Raw genomic sequence first — 13,915 nt, 5'->3', positions numbered from 1 at the left:
TCCAACACACAGTGATTGAACAACAGTATACACTCTATTAAAGCTTTTTGCTGGGGGAGTGTATATGAGATGGCATGGAGTGCGGGGAGGTGAGGCCGCCAGTCCTAAAAAAGAAACAGATTAAGTCTAAATACTCCTTCCATCACCTAAATAAGAAGATATAAATAGGGACGGACTATAGGGGGCTTTATTACAAGCCCCATGCGCCACCAGTGGGTCACTTTTAATATGGGAAAAAGTGACATACTGGCATAGCAAGGGGTTTGTAAATAAGCCCCATAATGTTGAGCATAATACCAATGAATCGAATCATTATAAACAGCCACGGTCCGTGCAGGTAACAGCAGTGGGGCAGCATGGGGGTGATTTTGAGGGACAATGCTGAAGAAAGAATAATTATTTATTGAATTTTTCCTCTGCATCGTCCCTCGAAATCCATCCCCACCCCTCCCCCCCCGGCCCCGCCACTGTTACCTGAACGGAATGCAGATGATTATAAACAGTAGTGAAAAAAAGAATACGCAAAAGATTTAGTGAGTATAGATTGCGTCCTAAAAATAGAAAAAGAAAGGGTGATAAACCCTCAAATCAGGTGAACAATGCAGTAGAAGGATATAAAGGATACATTTTCAAACTTTATAGAACAAAAATGTTTTGTTTTCTTTCATTTCGAAAATAGTCTGGGTTCAAAGTTTCAATGGTGATCTTGATTTACCTCTAGGTTGTGACCATTCCCATGAATTAAATTTACCACCATGAGACTAGTTACAAGTAACAGTTTCCCATCTCCCACGATCATCTGAGTCTGAGGTACAAGTATTGTTCGGATCACATGCAGTTCATGAGGAAGAAGTCCTATGTTACATCTCTAAAACAATGTCCTCTAGGTCATTAAGAAACAACTCTAATACATAAGGTTCAAAATATTCCTTGGTTTTTCCTTGATAAGTTACGATAATGGTTGCTGGTTCCAGAAATCCACATTTAATGTCTCTTTTCTTCAGTCTAGGATGAAGTACAAAGAGTTGTTTCCTCTTGAGGTTAGTAGGGGCTGAAACATCTGGTGATTATAACTTGCGCTTTCTCATAGGTGTATGGTCCATGTTTCCTTGCTTCTGTGAAGATTTGGCATGCATGTTGATGATGAAGACAGCAGGCAAGGCTGTGACGAGGTTGCTTTGTATGAGTGTAGGTTCTTGAGCGTATTCGATGAGCCCGTTAGAATTGAAGTTGAGGAGTGAAGGCAATTTTCATTAGCAACGGGAATAAGTTAGTTAAGAATTGCATGATAGTGTCTTTTTCCAAATGTTCAGGAACGTCAATAATTCTGATGTTGTCCCTTCTACTGCAGTCTTCCAGATCCATTGTTTTTGTTGAAGATACCAGATATCTTGACCGTGTTCGGGGGCTGCGTCAAGACGAGCTTGAACTTCAGTAAAACAATTATCAATTGCTTGCAAGCAGGATTGAAATTGATTAACTTTCCCCTTTAAAAATTGTACTTCCAGGGTAGTTGCTGACACTGCATTGTTTACTCAAGAAATACAATGTTTAATGTTAAACAATTCCTTGAGTAAAGTATCCATTGCTGATAGTGGAAGATGCGAGGTGCTTGCCATAATGGTCGAGGGGTTTTTGTTGGCTGAAGTCGATATTAAAGCCTCACTAATCCTCATACGATAAATGTCTGATATGTTTACATTTCGACATAAACATATGAATGATCTATTAAATGAATGTTCCTCTGCTTTGCGCCGGATCCAGAGCAATGGTATTGTATAGATGCGTCTCAGGTCTGAGTGTCTAACGGTACCTACGCCAGGAAATTATAAATCCCAGATTTAACGTGCAGTAGCAAACAGCAGACTCCTGAATTTGCCAGAAAGTATTTTCTTTTCTTTACTTTCCTTGGTGAGATCATTATACAGAGATTCAGTAAAGCAGGCCTTTCGCGGTTGATAAAATAATCACAAAACAGAGTTGAAGAGAGGAGAGGTGTTTTTACACACCTATGGTTTTTACTGCTCTCAGTCGGGTTCGGCTATGAACGAGGGTGGGGTGAGGTTTAATTAGCAACAATCGTGATTTTAAATGAAATGCACTCATCTCCTCTCAAGATGCCCAGGGCACAACAATAGTACCTCCCAGTGAAGAACACAGCCATTTAATCATGTGCTGTAATTACTTGTCTGAATCCATGCATGAGTTTGAGTCTGAGCAGGGACCCTTATAAGCTGTGTGCATTGAGTCACGAGACAAGCCGAATGAAAGCCGGAGTTCTCGATGACAGGAGCATCTCCGGATAAGAAACTGCTTGTTGCAGATTCACCAACACTGTCGATGAAAGAATCGTGTTGCGGTACAGCAAAGCACACTGGGACATGCATGGCCGGCGCTAGGTATGGGCAGTATGGGCAGCTGCCCAGGGCCTTGCTCTCAGCCCACCAGCATAAGACACCGCACCAGTGCAACATACCACCAAACATCTTGTGCCATTGAAGAAAGGTGTCTCTTTGCAATTGGGCTTCAAGCAGGGGGCCCCCTCCCTGGACCTCAGGAACAAATTTCCATAAAGGCATGCATGATAAAGGGGTATGCATGTCCAAGGTCACCATCCCCCTCCCCACCGCCCTAAGGCACAAACTCCCCCTGCCGCCCTCCCGCCCTGAGTTGCAAATACCCCTACCCCCTCCCAACCCCCACAATGTGCCCTTTCCATGCCCTAATGCCTAAAACCCAGTTCCTTAACCCTGTCCCTTAACCTGACCCTGGCCAGCCCTGATCCTGCCCTAACAACTGCCCGCCCTCCCCTAAGCCCTAAAAACTACCCTGACTACCCATTCAAGTCCCCCTGCCCTGAGGCTTAATACCAGAACACCTAATTTACAAAAACTACCCCAACACTCCCCCAGCCCTAAAAATTACTCTGACCCCTCTAGCCCTGAAAACTACCCCTGTCCGCCAGCCCTGAAAACTTGCCCCACCCCCAGTCCTGAAAACTAGCCCCACCCGCAGCCTTGAAAACTAGGCCCAATCCCCCCAGCCCTGAAAAATAGCCCCAATCCCCTCAGTCCTGAAAACTACCTCTAACTCCCCAGCCCTGAATACTAGCCCTGAACTACCAGCCCAGAAAACTACCCCAACCCACCCACAGCCCAGAAAGCTACCCCGACTCACCATCAGTCTAGAAAACTACAATAAATCTACCACCTACTAACCCCCAGCCACAAAACATTCCCGACCCACCCTCAGCCCACAAAACAAACCCTTGACCCCAGCCCACAAAAGTACCCTGACCCATCCCCCATCCCCACTTAAAACAACCACGGCCACACCACAGCCCACAAAACAACCCTGACATCCATCCCAAAAAAGTACCCCTGCCGACCCCGGCCCCACTTACCTTACTGTGGATCACTCCCTGCTTCCTGCGTCCGTCCACCCGTAAGCCCTACCAGGCATTGCCTTAACCAGGCACATGTGTGGTTTAGGCATATGCGTGGTTAAGGCATATGCGTGGTTAAGGCATATGCGCGGTTAAGGCATGCGGAGTTAGAACACTCGTGGTTAAGACAGCGGTGTTCCGACTGTTCCCCTCTGGAGCAGTGTGCCTGAATCGACTCCGGGGTTTGTAGGGATGTCCTCATACTTTTAACCAAGCTCCTTGCCCTCAAGACTGAAGGTCATACCATAGGGGTGACTTATAGGTTGTAAGTACAGTGACCTCAGATATAAGGAAACGTATTTCTGCCGTGATGGGTGCAAGCAGCAACGCATACAGGCTGCAATGGCAGGCCTGTAGTCTGAGTTTAGGTGGACTCTCATGGGTGGCACTATACATACTGCAGCCCGTGGGGGACCCCTGGTGTACCAATGCCCTGGGTACCTTAGTGCTATATATTAGGGACTTATGACGGTGCACCAGTAGCCAATTGTGGGGGTACAAAAGTACTTACCACAGCCATTTTGGTAGAGAGCACAGATGTTGGTGTCGTGATCAGCAGGAACCCAGCAACTTACAGTTCACTTGTAATTTTTCTCCTCATGTATCATTGCTGTTCCTATTGTGAGGCGCTCTGACACCTTCGGGTAAGTCCGCGCTATATAAAATCGCATAAATAAATAAATAAAAACAGTCAAAACACACTGACCACAGGCAAAATTTGGGGGGAACAATTACAGCAGACCCTACTTTCCTACACAAAGGAGTGTTATTTTACTTCTTAAGGGTGAAGAAAACAAAGATTTGAAAAGCATCAAAGCAAATCAAGACGCTTTACTTGGTGATGCGCAAATAACAAATATTCACTAAAACCCGATTTCCAACACATTATCATCTGTTTGCAACATTGTTTTACAAGTAAACATGTGTGTGAAAAAGAGTGACCAGTGTCTGTAAATGACGGTGCGCTAACACCATGCTTTAGTAATATACTTCCAACAGTCTAATCCAAAATTCATCACCAGCGGCATACTACACCCTTACCACTCTATTGCCGAGGGGGCGTGACTCATCTGCAATACTTGCTCTATGTGTGACGCTTGGATTTTAGGAGGGGGGACACACAGTGAGGCTGAAATTTTTAGAAGTCCCGCTTTAAGGTCTGAGAGACATATTTTATGAAATTAGTGGCGCAGGGCAGAGCAGACGGGCAGGAATGCATTATATTTATCCAGTACAATGCAGTCCTGTCCTTTCCCCTTGCGCTGGCACCATTTTGGCAGCCTTGGGGTACCTTCCTCCAGAAAAACAATCATGAGAGGCTTTTTTCTCTTGCAGAATGCAGCGCACATAAGAAGAGGAAAAAATAAGGAGAAACAAAGAAATTGCTCCTCATTTCATCTCACCTGGGGAGGCGCAGGCTTTTGGCGTATTCCCATGTTAACAAGTCCTTGTGAATCTGGAAATGCATCAAAAAGCCATGGGAGTTGCGTGGGAACACTCACCTGAATGCCCATGGAACGCCTCACTTGCACAGAGTACGGCAACGCAGCGATTTGCACTGCGTTGCCGTGCTCCAGATTTTCTAAGCCATTCAAAACCATGCAAAGTTGCAAAGTAGCTCTGCGTGTCTTCATAAATCTGACTTAGAGGCTTGCGTCACACAGGTACCACATTAAGTGGTGCAAACATGATGCAAACCCTTTTTAAATATGCCCCTGAGTGCATGAAACGTACCGCTCCATCAACAGCCGGCCCCCTGCAGAGGGATACGCAGAGCCCTCATTCACCGCAAGCTCTGGCGGGATTATCACAAAGGCCTAATGACTCTTTCCCCTTCATTAAGCAGCACAGAGATGCACAGAAGAGCTCCTGCAAACAGACACTCAGCATCCTCATTAGCAGGAAGCAGAACCGTGCAAATCAATTTCCCAGCACCCCGCTAGGCTGGGCCCACTAATTAATATGTCTTGAGGCAGTCATCGCTTTCCCGCATCTTGAAAAAAAACAACACAAAACAACAGTAAGCTTAGCAGGTCAGGCTTAACCCCTTCCATGCTGATGACGGCCCCCAGCCGTCATGCATCACGGTGAGCGTGTGCTGATGACGGCTGGGGACCGTCCTGAAACCGCCCACTCAATAAAACTGCCGCACAGGCGCAGAATCGCGGCCACGCCCAAGGGGTTAATGTGTGTGTATGCTGCTGTGAAAAATGTTTGAATACATAAACAGATATTTCAATACATTAACTATAAGGGAAGGCAACACCTTATCTCATACTTAATGGAGTAAAAGCTGTAACCACTTATAATCAGATGATCACAATCAAAGTCAGGGGTGTGGAAATAAAAAATAGTTTAAAAATTCAGAGCTTGGAGAATCAATTCTCAGCAACAGAAATAGGCTTTGATTTGGACCATCTGATTATAAGTGAATGCAGGTTTAACTCCATAGATGTTTGCATAAATTATGTGATAAGGGGTTGCCCTCTCTTATAGTTAGTTTTCTACAAGTTGATAAAGTTTCTTTAGCAGTCAAAATTGTGGGAGTGTGCAGAAAGGTAAGAGAATTGGGAATACTGACCAGTGCAGCCTTGAGAATCCCTACTGCCATTTAATTGTGTAGATATTTCAATACATAACGAGGTGAGCCACACACCGTGTATGCACAGAGCCCGCGTCACAAAGACAACGAACTGTCCAACTATAAACTTTACACACACACACGCTGCCACTTTGAGCTGTATGATTTCACCCAGAGGTGTAACTCCTGCTCCTTGGATAAAATTCTGCACCTCAAATTATATTCTGCATCTCACAATTTGGGGGCTCGGTCGGCCCAGAATTATTGTTTCCAGAAATATAATTCTAGGCATAGAAACACCGGGCCTGTGGGTACTTCTGCTGGGACTATGTCCAGCCTCACTGCCCAGCGCCCGTCTGAACAGTACCAGGGCATTTAATGCTGACACAGCCTACCTTTCACCACAACCGCTCCATCCTGCCCCCCACCAACCCCCCTGTAATTTTCTTTGCTAAGAGCAGGTGGAAAATGTTAGCAGTTTTTCACCTGAAGGCTGGGGAATCTACCCGAAAAAGAACCAGGCATTATGGGGGTGGAAGCAGTTATTCCCCATTTGTTGGAAAAAAAACTCATAACTGTTGGAATCTGGTTGATGGTACGAGCACGCAGGTGCCTGATTTAAAATTGTTCATCTGATGGATCTTTCTAAGTTGACTGAGACGCCAAGGGAGTTAGCAATAATAAAACAATGCAATCTTTGTGAAGCCCATTTGGCCCCACAATACCGACCAATAATAAGGAATTTTATTTCCAATTAATAGTCAATCAAATTAAAATGCAAGTCAAGAGAATATTAAAAAGATACAAGATTACAGCTGGCAACCTGAAATATCACAGTTGTTCAGTCTCAATCGGATACAAATAAAGCACAGCCACAACAATACAAAAACTAAGAATTAGAAATAGGTGTTCCTTAAAGAAACTCCAATTCTCTGTCCTAAACATGAATAAGTTATAAAGTTCATCTAATCAAGTCTCAAAGTTTAGAATAAGGATGGTTTTCCAGAGTGGGTCTTAAGGAAATTCAGAAATGCAAGAAGGTATCAGCATAGTAAAGACTCCAGTAGAAGTACTTCAGAACTCGAATAAGTGTTTAGCCTGAAGCTTTCCACTTGTGAAAATACAGGAAGCAGAGAAGTCTCTACCCCACAAAGTCTAAGGAAATCTGCTCTAACTCCTTACAGTATGAACACTATTTAAAACCAATACAACTTCAACAATCATATCTCTTTCGGAGGGAAGTGACTATCTACAATCGCAATTTGTATGTTGCCTTTGTTTATGTGCGAGCCGCTTTTGATATGGTCCTGAGAGTAAAACTATGGGAAGTCCTAGAAGATATGGGTGTGCCGGCTGCCCTTCTGAATATCTTAAAAAGGCTTCATGCGAACACCCTGGCGCAAGTGAGGTGGGGGGGAAATGGAGCTCTAACGGAGACGATTCACATTGATAAAGGAGTTAGACATTAGTGTGTATTAGCGCCCACCCTGCTTACCCTGTTCCTTAATTATTTCATACGTTTTTTGAGCAGGAATGGTTGTGATGCTCCGAAAACAGGAGGGCGATGGGTCCCTGCACTCCTCTTTGCGGATGAAACCCTGCTAATATCTGAGTCGCCGCAGGGGCTCCAACAATTGCTGAATGACTTTTGGGCATTTTGCCTGGAACGGGGATTGGAGCTAAATAGTTCCAAAACTAAATGTATGTTTTTTTATTCCCATACTAAAGACTAAATGTAATAAGTGGCTTTATGTGGATGGGCCCCCCTTGAATTAGTGAAAGAGTTTGATTATCTTGGTATCAAACTTACACAGAACATGAGTAGTGTCCCACAGCTGGAAAGAGTTTGGCTATCCCTGATTCAACAAACAATGAATGTAGCGAAAATCCATAGAAAAACTATATCCAGAAAGATGGCACCGGCGTCAGAGATTTATATTATCAAAGCTCTGGTGCAGTTTTATATGGTGCAGAGCTGTGTGGTTGTTCAATTTCCAGTGATCTGCCAGTTAAGTGTGAGCGGAAAATTCGTTCCGCTTGCGGAATTTGCAGATTTTCTTCAATTTCGCGATCCGCGAATCTCGCGGAATTGCAGAAGAATCCGCAAATATGCGAGCGGGACGGATTTTCCAAAACTGAAGTACATGAAGCACTTACAGGGTTACAGCAGGTGCCCAAGTTGAAGCTAATTTCTTTGTAACCATTTACAAAATGGTTACAAAGAAATTAACTTCAACTTGGGCACCTGCTGTAACCCTGTACGTGCTTCCTGAGCGGCACCTCCAGAGAGTTTGTTGCCTACTTGCAAGTATTCTCTAACCCTGCTCTGACCCTCAAAGCAGGGTCAGAGAATAGTTACAAGTATGGCACAATGCTCCTGTTACAAAAAATAAACCTCAAGAGGAAGCACGTATAGATATAAATAAAGCAGGTGCCTGAGTTGAAGCTCAAATTCAGTAACGTTTTAATCATCCCAAAACATTAGTGAGCACGGTTGAGGCTGGACAAGTGTGCTTTAACCGCAAAATTAGCTTTAATACTTCAGGGAGGTCTTTGCATCCATGAGTTTCTCGAGCTTGATCCCCTTGTAGTTCCTGTGACCAGGAGGCTGCTCTCTCCTCACCTGCTGCCCTGCTCGCTCTCTGACCCTTTACACAAGAGGCATGTGAACATGCATAGAAGCCCTGCCCGTTTGGCCCGCACCACACACTAGCGGTATCAAAAGTCTTCCCGCCCTTTCCCAACTATGATAGACAGCTGACTCAAGGGACCTCGGCGCCTTTTGGTGCGGTGGCAAAGTTACAGGCACACATGGTCAGTGGAGACAAATCAACTGGCCCCTTACGCAGCTGCAGTGCAGGAAAAGCACTATACATTTACCCAACGAGGTAGCACTTACTGATTAGCCAGTAAAACTACTCCAGTTGAGTAGAGGTATTGCTCAAAACGGTGGCATCTTCCTGGATAACTATGCAGGGCAGGATTCATTATGGCACGAGGCTCCTGTCACAAAAATTAAACCTCAATAGGAAGCACTTACAGATATAGCAGGTGCCCGAGTTGAAGCTCAAATTCAGTAACGTTTTAATCAGCCCAAAACATTAGTGAGCACGGTCAAGGCTGGGCAAGTGTGCTTTAACCCCAAATCTGCCATCGAAAATTAGCTGTAATATTAAGGGAGGTCTTTGCATCCATGAGTTTCTCGAGCGCAATCCCCGTGTAGTTCCTGTGACCAGGAGTCTGCTTTCTCCTCACCTGCTGCCCTGCTCGCTCTCTGACCCTTTACACAAGAGGCATGTGAACACGCATAGAAGCCCCGCACCACACACTAGCGGTATCAAACGTCTTCCCGCCCTTTCCTAATCTCAACTATGATGGACAGCTCACTCAAGGGACCACGGCGCATTTTGGCGCATTGGCAAGTTACAGGTACACATGGTCAGTGGAGACAAATCTTCTGGCCCTTTGTGCAGCTGCAGTGTAGGAAAAGCTCTAAACATTTACCCAACAAGGTAGCACTTACTGATTAGCCAGTAGAAAGTACTCCAGTTGAGTAGATGGAAATAGCAAAAAATCTGCGATTTCGTGGGAAAATCTGTGAATTCGCGGATTATTTTTGCGATTTCGTGCGAATTCACGGACCGCAGATCCACAAAATGTACCCATACTTACTGCCAGTAATTGAACAAAAACTTTTTAGATCCCTGCTAAAACTTCCGTTGTCCACCCCGCTGATTCCACTCTACTTAGATCTAGGCCAGAAAAGAATAGTGAACGAAATTATGCTTAGAATGCTTATGTTCTGGCACTGGCTATGGTCTATCGCAGCACTTGAGTCCTATAGTGTGGGCCTCCGTGAATTAATGACTCCAACTTGTGTTGACAAGATTCTGTGGTGGCACACAATGAAGAATTTGTTACAGAAACTAGGACTACATGCATACTGGAGTCAACCAGAAACCCTTAGTCAGAATAATAAATCCAGGCTCAAAGCTGTATACTGGGACACTGTTGAGACTGATTTGATAATGAACTTTAAAGGATCGCTTTCGGCTGCTTTTATTAATTTTAATCTGACAGCGTCATTTAATGCCACGATAGATGAAATTATACCGCCGCTAGCAAGGAAACTATACCTGCAGTTTAGGTATGGCTGTAAACTATTTTATAGGCGAAAGGTATAAAGTAGGAGACAGGGTTGAAGAGGAAATTGTGCCTGTTGCCAAGGGGTACTTGAGAAACTTCAGCATGTTATTTTTTTTGTCCCTTGTACAACCAATCTCGATTTAAATGGATAGCCCCATTATGTAGAATTTTGGTAGTGTGGAAGAACAAGGAGGCATGCAGAATACTCCAGACAAATACATCTCATATGATCATTTTCTGTACAGACAAGTTCTTAATGGCTATGTGGATCAGGCGTACCAAGTGTTCCCCTGACAGCTCTTAGCCATAGGTACATATGGAAGGGTCAGTGTTTATTTCTTTCAGAAACATCAAATGTCAAATATATACATTACGTATCTCAAATCTTAACCAGTCCAGTAATTCAATGCATTTTTTATTTAGCACAGAAGTGAACGGAGACTTAGCATCAATCAATAAGTTCCGTGAATTCTTAATTCCATTAAACTTGTAGCGAAAGACATAAAAAAATTATTTTGAAAAAACATGTATGAACTTTTATCAATCAAAGTTATAGCATAGTATTTACATAAATATATCGGCGCACTCTCAGTGAAAAAGAGAAAGGTAGTTAGGTGGGATAGGTGTGATGGGATAAGTGTGGGGACTGGGTTAAGGTGTTGTGACCATAACACAATCAAAATAAGACTCGATAGGACCTTTACAGTCTGATTTAGATCAACCGTTCCATAAATCTCTATTGACATAGGATAGGTTTTATTCCATTTGTTTTCCTCCTATGTTTAGAGAAGTAGTGTAGTCTGGTCTACGTTTTGACCCCGTTAGGTGTAAGGGTTAGTTGAAACCTCGTTCATACATGTTTTTTTTTCAAAATAATTTTTTTATGTCTTTCGCTACAAGTTTAATGGAATTAATAATTCACGGAACTTATTGATTGATGCTAAGTCTCCGTTCACTTCTGTGCTAAATAAAAAATGCATTGAATTACTGGACTGGTTAAGATTTGAGATACGTAATGTATATATTTGACATTTGATGTTTCTGAAAGAAATAAACACTGACCCTTCCATATGTACCTAATTATTGACCCAGGTCAGATAGTTTTAGGGCATACCCCGTTAAAACTTATCACAGCTCTTAGGCATAGCCATAAAGTAGGGTTCTTGCTAAAGCTGTATTGTGGGCTCTGTTGTATTTTATGCGAACACTGTTTTCTTAATATCCCCCAAGATATTTTTTACGTTTTATTGTTTTTTTATAGTATTTTATGATGAAGTTTTCCAGTACAAATAATGATGTCATTCCTATCGCTCTATTGTGCTGCTATTGTAATACATTTTTCCAGTACAAAGAAGGATGTAATTTCTAGAGCTCTACTGTGCTGCTATTATAATGGACCATGAATGAGTATTTTTAATGTTTTATGTCTTATTTGTAATCATGTTTGTAAGTGTCTTGTTCTATGGTGTACTTTTATGATGTATAGTAATCCAAAATAAAGATCTTTGCTTGATTGTCATATCTCTTTCCATTCTACCAACACCCAATCATTTCAGTTCTCGTGTTGTGCATTTGCAACATTACCAGACTTTCCCATCCAAGAGAACTTGGAGAGTTACTACAACCTTGAGCATTCTTCGTACCTTGTACCCGATGAATAGGAGGCCGCATCTACTCATTAGGTCTTCACGTTTCTTGGCAAGATTTCTCTTCTCAGATCTTACTATCAAGAAATTAATGCAGACAACAATACTCCTTTCTTTCTCTAGCTAATAAAACCTTGAGAACACATCTACAAAAGAAAGACATGCTGAGCAAGAAAAGTACATTTCAATATTACAAGACCTTTAGTCAGGCTAGCTTTAACTAAACATGTAATGGGCATTTCAGATCCATGGTTCTACTTGTGCACATGTAACTCAAGAACTAATTCAAACGTAAGTAAAAGCATACATGATTACACTTTCAAACATGATTTTCAGAATATGTGTAACTGTGACTTAAAGTATAAATACAAACGTGAGTACAGAATACATCTTCATGTTTAATTGAACATTAGTGCACATGTTTATAAAACTCTAATTTCTACAGTGAATATATTTCATTAATGTGTTTGAATGTTCACACAAATTGATAATGTTAAGGCCCACAGTAAATTTAGGGCCATATGTAGGTGGCCAAATACCGGTCGGTAACGGCCGATTTCGGCCGTTACCGACCGGTATTTGTAGTTTCAGATGTAGGGGGCCAGAAAATTACCAATTCTGTAAATTACCGCATCGGTAAATTTACCGAATCGGTAATATGGGATGTAGGTGGCACTGAAAACAGTGCCACAGGCCCTTAGGTATTCGTTATTTACCATCAAATACTATTTACCGATTGGTTAAATAATTCGGTACAAATACCTACATAGCATTTACCGATTTGTAAATACCGAATCGGTAAAATTCGGTATTTACGAATCGGTAAATGCCATTTACCTACATATGGCCCATAGTGTCATATGTGGGTACATAAAGGCATTTCTGTGACGTGTAAGGGTGGAGTTTAAATCACGCTAATCCAATAGATACTAGCTGCAATCCCACCCTAACCCCCCCAATACGCCCTTCACCCCAGCACCAAATTCCACAATAATCTTAATAAGGGTTGTAATAGTGTATACTACCATAGGTGCAGATGCAATTCAGCCTAAAATAATGTTCACATATGCCATGTAGTGCACACAGGGGTCCCAATCCCCACCCATGTAAATAATGGGGTGGGGACATGTACGCCTCAAAAGCAATTGTAATGCAATTGCATATAAAATTACAGATGTCTTTTTGTCATAACTCCGCTTAACGCACAAAAGCAGAAAATTCACTTATGTAGCTGGGAATGAGGCAGAATAGGGAAGACGCCAAAGCTTTAGCAGAATCACAACTACAATGTAGTGATTACAATTTGTATCACATTAGTACAGCCACTCCATGAACTCCACCCGCTTCTCCTTGTGCTACAGGATGTCGTAGAACCAGAGCCTCCCAACAGCCCGAAGAGGTAGACCGCCCAACTCAAGAGGGAGAGGAAACTTGCTGAGGAGACCGACATTATTGTCACCTATGAAGGCAACCACTGCAACTAACTGCATGGCCTGCCTCGTCACACCCTTTGTGCCGTAGAGTGGGGTGCCAGTGACAGGGTGACTGCATTAGCGGTGGACGCATGCGTGGTGGGGCACATCAAGGAAAGTAGATCAATGAGGGTAGGCATGTGAAGGATATGTTTGCCAAGACAGAGGTGGCAAAGCAGTGACTTGCAGTGAACCTGGACCATGTCTCCATCTCTGCCCGCTGGGCCAGTGTATCCTCACCATTGGGACCTGCTTGATGGCTTGCCTGTTCCAGGAATTCTAGCACCACAAAAAGATGATGGAAGGAACACAGAAGATTGTCAAGCATTCAACCCTAGATTTAGGCCAGATATCTCTACTGGGGGTGAGTGTTGACATTGTTCAGCATTCCGCCCATCCATTGTTCCTTTTGCATGTTCCAGGAATCCTCACATCAAGCAGGTACGATCAACACACCTTCTCTTGTACCTAAATCACACACACTCCCTGCTAATGCTATCATGACCAAATATGGACATCCGGCTACACAAATCAGATATCAGTGCAACACCGGCTTGGCACAGCAAAAGGAGAATATGATGTAAACAGTGTGTAGGAGAGTAGGGTCTGCTATCCTGTGGTCACC

Source organism: Lissotriton helveticus, chromosome 3_2, assembly GCF_964261635.1.
Source record: "Lissotriton helveticus chromosome 3_2, aLisHel1.1, whole genome shotgun sequence".
Lineage (NCBI taxonomy): Eukaryota > Metazoa > Chordata > Amphibia > Caudata > Salamandridae > Lissotriton > Lissotriton helveticus.
The sequence above is the reverse complement of the archived record's forward strand: the minus strand, read 5'-3'. Positions refer to the sequence as shown.